Source organism: Octopus bimaculoides, chromosome 11, assembly GCF_001194135.2.
Source record: "Octopus bimaculoides isolate UCB-OBI-ISO-001 chromosome 11, ASM119413v2, whole genome shotgun sequence".
Lineage (NCBI taxonomy): Eukaryota > Metazoa > Mollusca > Cephalopoda > Octopoda > Octopodidae > Octopus > Octopus bimaculoides.
In genome coordinates this window covers 73,189,766-73,199,121 of record NC_068991.1, presented here as the reverse complement: position 1 = coordinate 73,199,121, position 9,356 = coordinate 73,189,766, and the positions used below count along the sequence as shown (strand labels likewise).

General features: G+C 34.3%; 1 long non-coding RNA gene across 1 annotated transcript in view; it reads left to right on the top strand.

The window, feature by feature from the left end:
• LOC128249038 (uncharacterized) overlaps positions 1-9,129 on the top strand; it is a 43,801-nt gene extending 34,672 nt beyond the window's left edge. The window contains exon 3 of the long non-coding RNA XR_008265138.1: positions 8,337-9,129. This is a non-coding gene — a long non-coding RNA (uncharacterized LOC128249038). The remainder of the gene's footprint in view (positions 1-8,336) is intronic.
• The last annotated feature ends 227 nt before the right edge of the window (positions 9,130-9,356 follow it).

The following is a 9,356-nucleotide window of genomic DNA, read 5'->3' as shown; positions in this document are numbered from 1 at the left end:
ACAAACAATTACATGTTCAAACTTGCGCATACATACTCTGGAGGCGTAGTAAACGAAACAGTCAAAATATGCTTAATTACATATAAATATATAAAGGACATTTATTAATAAAGAACGTCAATCATTCCTTAGTTAATAAACTTTCTCGCAAACTGCCTTTCATCACATAATATATCTTAAAACAATATTTCGTACTTTACAGAATTTAAAAAGAAAATAAAGCACACTGATAACAAAAACAGCAAAATCTTCATTTCAGTACTGCAGGAAAGGAAGGGGGTGAGAGAGAGAGAGAGAGAGAGAGAGAGAGAGAGAGAGTCAGAATAATGAACTTAGGATTATTTAATATTTCGGCATTAAGTTTAATCCAATGAAATCTTCTCAAGGTTAGCCAGGTTACAAAGATGGACATCATTAGTTTACGTAGTCGTTTCTTAGAAACAATTACGTAAAATGTTTCAGTTTTGGTTTGAGTGTAAAATAATTTTGTCAGACCAGAGTTGTTTAACATGAATTGTTGCTAACGTCTAACAATGTAACTATTTGGAAAGATGTAAAAGAAATATAACACAGAGCGATCCACATACTATTTCAATCGAAAATAACATTTTACTGGATTAAAGTATATTGATTTCTTGTGCAGACAACAAGCCTTTGCAGCACAAGAGAGATGTGAAATGAAAGTGAGCATTAGCATAGTAATTTATTAGAAACGCTAGGTGAAATTTCTTGTCAAGAATTTGAACCATATCTTGACCTTGATTTGCTTCGACAAGTACTGGGTTCGATTTAATCAAATAGTACCTCCTCTCCAATGTGAGTTCTCGAGTTTGTGTACAAATTACGTTTTCTATCACTGCCAGATTCAGTGCACTGGTGTTGTTGGAGAGGAAATACTATAACGAAAATGAGTGAAAGGAGAAAACGGTAACTTGTGTATCAAATCTTGCGTGTTCAAATCTAGTCGCTGACGCTGCAAAATGCTGCTAAATCATGCTCGCCTATCAGGTTTAGTCGTTTCCTTCCTAACTTAACATTTGAAGTAGTATTTATTAGATCATCCTTCTGATTGGAGAATAAAATTGGTACAGTTCAGATATTTCATAGATACGTGTATTGATTTTTCACAAACAAAACTTCATGTTTATACGCTGAAAGGCCTTCGTCGGTCAAGACCGGCCATACATCGGCACATATATGAGCAAAGCTAGGCAACATTTTTCAGAAAATCTGACAGTTTCGGATTCATGCACGTCTCCCCTTTCCTTGACCCTGCGGTTTAACCAAGGGAAAGACCATCGTCTTTGGCAGTACATCTTGGCACCCGTGCCATCACAGGCGTTGTTTTTAAATTGCAAAGACCTGAATCAAATACTGTAACACACGTTGCTCCACCGTCGATCGTCGAAGCCTTCAGCCAATCCATCGACCTACCTTTGGGAATTCCTCTCGTCCCCGAAAGGAAGATATGAAAAGATGACCTCAGTTGTATTCTAACTCAGAGCAAAGGGATTCCAAACAACTCTCACGAGTCATTTCATCCGTCGCTTTAAGGACTCTACCAATTCACCACCTAATAAACATGAGAAACAAATATTGATACGAGAAATTTTTTTTTGGTGTACCTTCTACGCGGAGAACGTATAATGAAGTACGTGTTATCGTACAAGAACTATTCACATTAGGTGTGAACAAGAACTGTTTAATCAAATTTAGCTTCAATAACAATTCATGGCAACAGGATCAAGGACTAAAATCCGAGTTTCATATTAATTTAAAAGATAAATACCTGCCTCCAGGTCCTGATCTTTTGTAAATGTGATAATCTATCTGACATGTTTCAGTTTTATTACAGCTTCTCAGGGAATCATAATTTTACTCGCTTACAGAAGATCTTAGAATAACAAAAGAAGTATGCAGACATTTTAGTGAAAATCATTCACAGATTCAAATCGAAGTTTGAAATACTGTTTACTTTGACATTCAATTATTCGTTCCACGACAAACATCACCAACGTTACTGAAAGCTCACTTTTATTATTTTCCATTTGCAATGCTGTTATCCAATATTTCTGAAAACGAAGACAGATAACATCACATCATAGAAGAGTAAAGAACTAGTTGTTTGTTCATAAACAATTTAAAACTGGTTTGGTTTGATCTGATGTTTAATAGTAGCTATTACATCAAATTGAATCTAAATTGAGAGTTTTATAAATGGCCAATATTTTTTTTAGATGCAAATCAACGATGTTAGAATATTAAAATAGACAGAAATCTTAGAACAGGAATTAATGAAGGTGTGTAATATTCATAGCAACAGTGAAACATTATGAGCAAGAGTTACTATTTACACTGTTCACTTTATTAATAGAATGTTTAGTTTCATATGATATATTTAAGTGAAATGTAAATACATAGTTACAAAGTAAATGCAAACGTTTGCTTAGAAATACTATATTTAAATGTTATGCTAGTGTAGCGCTATTATTATTGTCGTTTTCGGCATTGATGTTCTTGTTATATTTGTTATGTAATCTCTACTGTTATCATGAGATACAATGCTTATTCGTTTTATTAATTCATGTAGGATATTAATTCATGGTGTTTCTTAACTGTTTACATAATATTTATTTTTAAAAAGTAAGCATAATAGTGATAAATATATTGGTAGTTAAAATAATGTTTGCAAACATTCGTTTAAAATCACCGAGAAAATAATATTACATACCATCTTTATTTCTTAGGAAATATTTTAAAATTCGTTTCCTCTTTTTCTACTAATAACAAACGTTTGTTCGATAAAATGATTTCGATTATTATATATTTCATACCTGCATAGATACAGCCTCCACACTCCTACAGGTCCACCCACATAGACATAATTATATACATATTTCACTAGACATGCAGGCATATACATGCCTATGAGCGCGCCCGTGTGTATGTGTGTGTAGGTGTGTGTGTGTGTGTGTGTGTGTGTGTGTGTGTGTGTGTGTATTGTTTATTAAAGTGTTTAGTTTAGACAGCATTTGGATGTTTATGAAAAGATTATAATTTCACTGCTGAAAGGCTTCAAAAGATACATGCATGCATATATGTGTGCGTGTGAGTGTGCGTGTGTGTGTGTGATTTATATATGTTTATGTGTATATGAATGTATGTTTATATATATATGACAGACAAAGTGAAAGAGGAGAGAAAGGGGGAGACAGAATATACATGTAAATACTGATGACATTGTATATGGAACGGTTCTGTCCCTCTCCCTCGCTCTGTCACTTTCTGTCATATATATTTGTATATATGTCTCTCTGTATGTATGCATGTATGTACGCATGTAAGTATGTATGTACGTATGCATGTATGCATGTATGTACTTTTGTATATATGTGTGAATGTACGTTTGTATGTATGCGTGTATGTATGTATATGCACACGCGTATATACTCATGCAGATAAATCCAAACATGGTGGCGATGCTGAAGAGCGTGTTGGATTTAAAATGTAAAGGATAGTTGTGCGTGGATATCGGCGATTACCTGTCGTCAAAACTTTCTGTTTAATGCATCATGTACGTATATGTATGAGAAGTGAATGGCTGTATGTGTTTGTGCACGTGTATGGTAATGAGAACGAGGGACGAAGGACAGTGTAAGGTTAGAGGAAGAATGAACGAGAAAGAGAGACGGAGTGAAGGACGATTTCATATCAGAGCATAAGTAAATAAGACAGTGAGCGATTGAGTGATATTTGGATATTTGTGAGTGTCAGTGGAAGAGTTGGAGGACGATAGACGCGGTAGCTTCATGAAAGGTAACTTGACCTTAGCTTGTGTAGCAGCTGATTCTACTTTGAAGAAACTTTACTGCAATAATTTAGCGCAAATCTATATTGTTTTGGTATAAGGAGAGAATAGATTGGTAGACTTGTTAAAACGATGGGAAAAATGCCTTTCAGTGTTGTGGCTTTCCGATCTGAATACATTCAAATCCCGACGGTTTAATTTACTTCGTTTCACCCTTATAGGCTTGTTAAAATATACCACTAATCAAATATAGAATAGTTTTCCTAGCAAAAATCTGTAGCTTTGTATCTTTGTTAGGAAGCAATCTTATGATGTGCGATACTTTGGCGTTGAAAATCGATCAAATAGAGTCCCGTTTCTGGTTTCGCAACGTTCTAGTAATGTTAGGTTCCATAAAGAAAAATATGGTACTTTAAGATTCAAAGATGTTCTCTAAAATATAAAATTATTTGAGAAACTGTTACGCTAAATGTTTTACGATATCCAATGTTCTGACTGCAGATTTTCAAAATCTGCGGAGACAGTCTTCCTCTTCGAGTCATTAACAAGGTTGATACATCATTAAATTGTTATCTCTAGTTTAGGTAGAAGGCCGGCAATTGCAGTCAGTTGTTAGGTCTGATATTTCTTGATCAATCAGATACAAATGTGGTGACCCCGTTTATTTTTCCCGGTCATGATGTACTCCATTGTCTCATTTTGTTTAGGGCAGTAAGTTGTGATTGGGAGTCATTTAGTTTCTATTTTTAGCAAGCTCAGTGACAATATAGTCACATCGGCGTGATTATATATATCGGTTTCTAACTTAGATACAATTACAGCAGTTTTAAGGACAGAGGCAAAGTCGATACCATAATCCCCAGAAATTTACTGATATTTTAATTTATCGACATTGGATGAATAAGAAGAAACGTTCATCTCGCTCAATTTTAATCTCAGAACATAACGATCCGGCTCAATTAAATATAATTACCTTATAGGGGTTACTATACTCGACGATGTTACTCGATATCAATATTTGTACCTAATTTCAAAATGAAAATGTGTCATATAATTAGTGGATATAATTTAGCAGTTTTTTTTTTACCTGAACGGCCTGAATTAACCGACATTTTGATCGTGGGGCACCAATTTTAATGAATTACTTTCGTGTTATTTTCTAAAGGGTTAAGTGAAGATTTCAAACGCAGGTGTCAAAAAATAATTCATCAGTTTGTCATCGTTATTAAATTTAACTACAATTTTACTTAAAGTAACTCACATAAAATTGTTATTAATGGATTGCTTTTTTCCAAACGTCTTTGTTTAAACGTGCAATTATCGATTATCTCTGCGTTTGCTCACGAAGTGATTTTAAAAAAATTTTATTTTTCATTTCCAAAATAGTCACAACAAAAATAAATTCAGTAAACGGTAAAATATATTTCAAGATTGCTCCAAAGAAAAGAAATATTATAACATATGCGTTGTTGAGATTGTGTGGTTAGGACCTTTACTTCACGGGGATACAAAAAAAACACATGGGGGTAAAAATCGCATTATATCTATCTATCTATCTATCTATCTATCTATCTATCTATCTATCTATCTATCATCCGTCTCTTTATCAGTCTGTCTGTTTCTCTCTCCATCTCTCTCCCTCTTCTCTCTCTCCCCCCTCTCTCTCTCTCTCTCTCTCTCTCTCTATATATATATATATATATATATATATATATATATGTAAAGAATAAAAAGTTTAGAATGGTACAACAATGCACTATAAAACAAAAAATGGGTTATATACCTGTTGCAATTTGGTTATCTATAGTCCGATGATATTTCGGAATTACAATTCCTTCTTCAGATCTTCTTAGCTGGAGTTTCTGCTATAATCAGTTTTCCAACGGCTTTTCTTTTTTCGGAAGCTTCCAGCTATAGCAGAGACTCCAGCTATAGCAGAGACTCCAGCTAAGAAGATCTGAAGAAGGAATTGTAATTCCGAAACATCATCGGACTATAGATAACCAAATTACAACAGGTATATAACCCATTTTTTTGTTTTATAGTGCATTGTTGTACCATTCTAAACTTTTTATTCTTTACAAACAATACACAATGCTTCAAGCGAACTACAATACTCTGCTCTATATATCTATATATATATATATATATATATATATGAGTGCGTATTTGTGATTTTCTCACACTGATGTACAACTGCTGTTAGCTCGCCTACAAGCTACATAAATACCAAATTTCAAATAAGTCTTAGAATAGATCTGAGAAGCTCTGAACCTGAGTATGGTGCTCCAGAATTGCTACAGTGCAATGATCAAAAGAAAAGAAAAAGTGCAAAAGAGATTAATACAAATGCAAGGGGAAGTAACTCAATGTTTTTCATTTCACTGGGTAGTGATTCAAATTCAACTCCCAACTAACTCTGTCCAGGTTTGAGACGCTTAATATTGCCTAGCAATATAAAAATTCATTCTAATCGACTTATTTATGATTTAAAATATGTGTAAGAGTTTGCATTTCGGCTATGAAAATCTTGTCTTATTTTAGGTTTTGTGTAGTATTGAAGAACCACATTATTCAATATGTCCTTCTTTCTTTAAGGAATATTTGATAACTATTTCTAGGAGAGTAAGCCACTGCTGCAGGCTGTCTATATCTGATTGTGAATACATAAAAGAATTAGCGAAAGTCTAATACAAGCTCGCAGGTTATATTCGCAGTCAAAATAATGATTATAGCGAGGACAGAATGGGTTTTGCTAAGGTCTCAGATTAGCCAGACGGTTGGGTCAAACTGGGAAACGAATTACAAATACTAGCCAAGAATAGGATTCCCAGACACAAGCGGCGTTGCGACATTGTTTTTACTCAGTCTCCTATTACAGAAATTTATTTCAAAGCTTGTAGAATCGGAATAAATGAATTTAACATTGCTTTCTTCAGGTGCCGCGAAGTGGGACTGAACTGCAACTATGTTATGGGAAAGAAAACTTCTTGATCACAAAACCGCACACAGTAATTTTCAACAAACCTTTAGAAAAATCTACAAGGGTTTATACCAACAGATGTTAATCTCCTGTCCATTATAACTTATTATTACCCTACTGTTTTTCTCCTTTCAACAGAGTGTAGTTCTACATAATAGCGAAATCAATTGTTTGATTGAATTGCCAATCCTCCAAATTTTCACATGCAAAGATAACCAAATACTTCTATATTTGGTTCAAACAACAAGCTCCTCTAATTCATAATAATCAGCTTCTATATTTAAAGAAAGTAAACAGATTTTTGTTTTCGAAGAAGGATGATGGCCTTAATCACGACCTTATTTGAACACTAAATTTTCAAAATAAGTCTTAAGATGACAGTTGTAACGTCTTGTGTAATTTCTGTTCGCTTGAAAGATCTATATGTGGTAGATGCATCTCAACTTTATTTAATTCTTACTAGACAAACTGAACAGATTTACGCATAATTTCTAAATAAACAAGTCCTCAGGATTGGTCTGTCGTTGTCAGAAATATATGTCGCTTTTACTTCGATCAAATAATATTTATTAAAATCCAAGTGTCTGTTTTACTGCTGTAATGGTTTACTAGTGCCAGCCATTGAACTGTCGAAGTGCGACACCAAAAAAAAAAAAATTAAAAGAAAGTAAAGACAAAATATGCACATGAATATTTCTTTGATTACACACAGTTGCACGTGCACATCTGCACAACCACACAGACGCAATCATACACGTCCGCACACACACACACACACACACACACACATTTTATTGCAAATGCTATGTTAATGACAGTTAATCTTTTCGATCTAAAATTGGCGCTTTCGATCGATGTTTTAATATAATTTACATTAAAATAACAGCTGTTAATTTATATTCATAGAAAGGATATTTTTAACATGTTCTAAAGAACCCAAAAAAATAGACAGCGCTGCAATGCTTCTCACACATAGTGAAGAAGTCTGGTCAATTGACGGTAATATATGTAAGTGTTACATTAAAATTACAGCAATTTATTTACATAAGAAATGCTATTTTAAAGCGTACGAAACAACACTGAAAAATCTTAACATAGCAATGCCGCTTCACATACATAGTGAGCAGGTTGGATTAATCCAAGGAAACATCTGCAAAGACCAACTACCTAAGTTTCAATGGTTATAATATTGCAATCAACTGGATAGGAGCGCTGATGGCTAAATTAACGAAATGAGCACTTTTCTGAAATTTGACGAAAACTGTTAGGCAAGCAACCTGCTTTATAGTTTTCGTCAAATTACTAGAAGCATTGCATCATGCGGAATTATTTCAATACCATTCTGTTTGTCGACGGGTCAAGAGTTGGTGTTTTGTCAGCGGCGACAATCCATATCCTGGAAATATGTATTAGGACGAGCGTTTTTTTTTTTTCTAAATTTAAAAATGAAATCCTTGCAGAAATAAAATGCATTGGCAAAAATTTTTTTTCTACAAGATAGTGTGTTTTGATTTTTTAATTTTATTGATTTCTGTGTATTTTCAGATCATTAAATTGCAATATCAAGTGGACAAAACTGAGCATTTTCGACACCACTTGCTTTTAGCATTTAATTGAGGATTTATCCCACCAAAACTGCTCGTGAGGTTTTGTTGTGTATGGCGAAGAAGTAGTGCTTCAAAGTACTGCCCGCCGTTGGTTGTCGCACTTCAAGAATGGGAATTTTGACCTCAAGGACGGATTACACACCGGTCAGCCAACTGAGTTCGAGGAAGAGCGATTGAATCAACTTCTTCACGAATTCCAAGTCAAACAATCGAAGAATTGGCGAAGCTGATGGATTGTGATTAAAACAAATCTGTGGTAAACCACCTCAACATACTGCCTTTTGCAATGACGTGGGTTACAGCTGATCCAACAGCCTGCTTACGAAATTAACCTGCACGTGGCTGAGTACTCCTCAGACACGCAATTTTGGAGGGAGGGGATAAGTCCATTACATCAACTCCAGCGTTCAACTAGTACCTATTTTGATCGACTTCGAAAGGATGAAAGCAAAATTTACCTCGGCGGAATTTGAACTCAGAACGTAAAGACAGACAATATGCCGCTAAGCATTTTGTCCGGTGTATTAGCGACTTTGCCTGCTCGTCGCCTTAATTCTAATAATGACTGTTAATAAAATATTGTTTTAGTGATAGTAGTCAGGATCTACCAATCCACTGCCTTCACTCCAACGGTGTATGAAATACGAAAGAAAGCAAGGTCGTATATCTTGACGCCTGACCTCAAGATACGTCGACAATAAATTAACTTCTTTAAATTATATCGTTTTGCTTTTAAATGCCGGTATCTTCTCACCTGCCTTGAATTAACCATATTAATAATTTGTATTGGCAATGTTGTTCTAACGCATTCATTAATCTTTTAGTTTTATTTGAATGTATTCATCAAATTTTTGTATTACGATCTTTACACGTAATAACTTAAAGTTAAATGAAATTATATCAATGTTTTTTTGCCATCTGTTTATTTGCTGTAGCTCCACACAAAATAGGCGTTTTA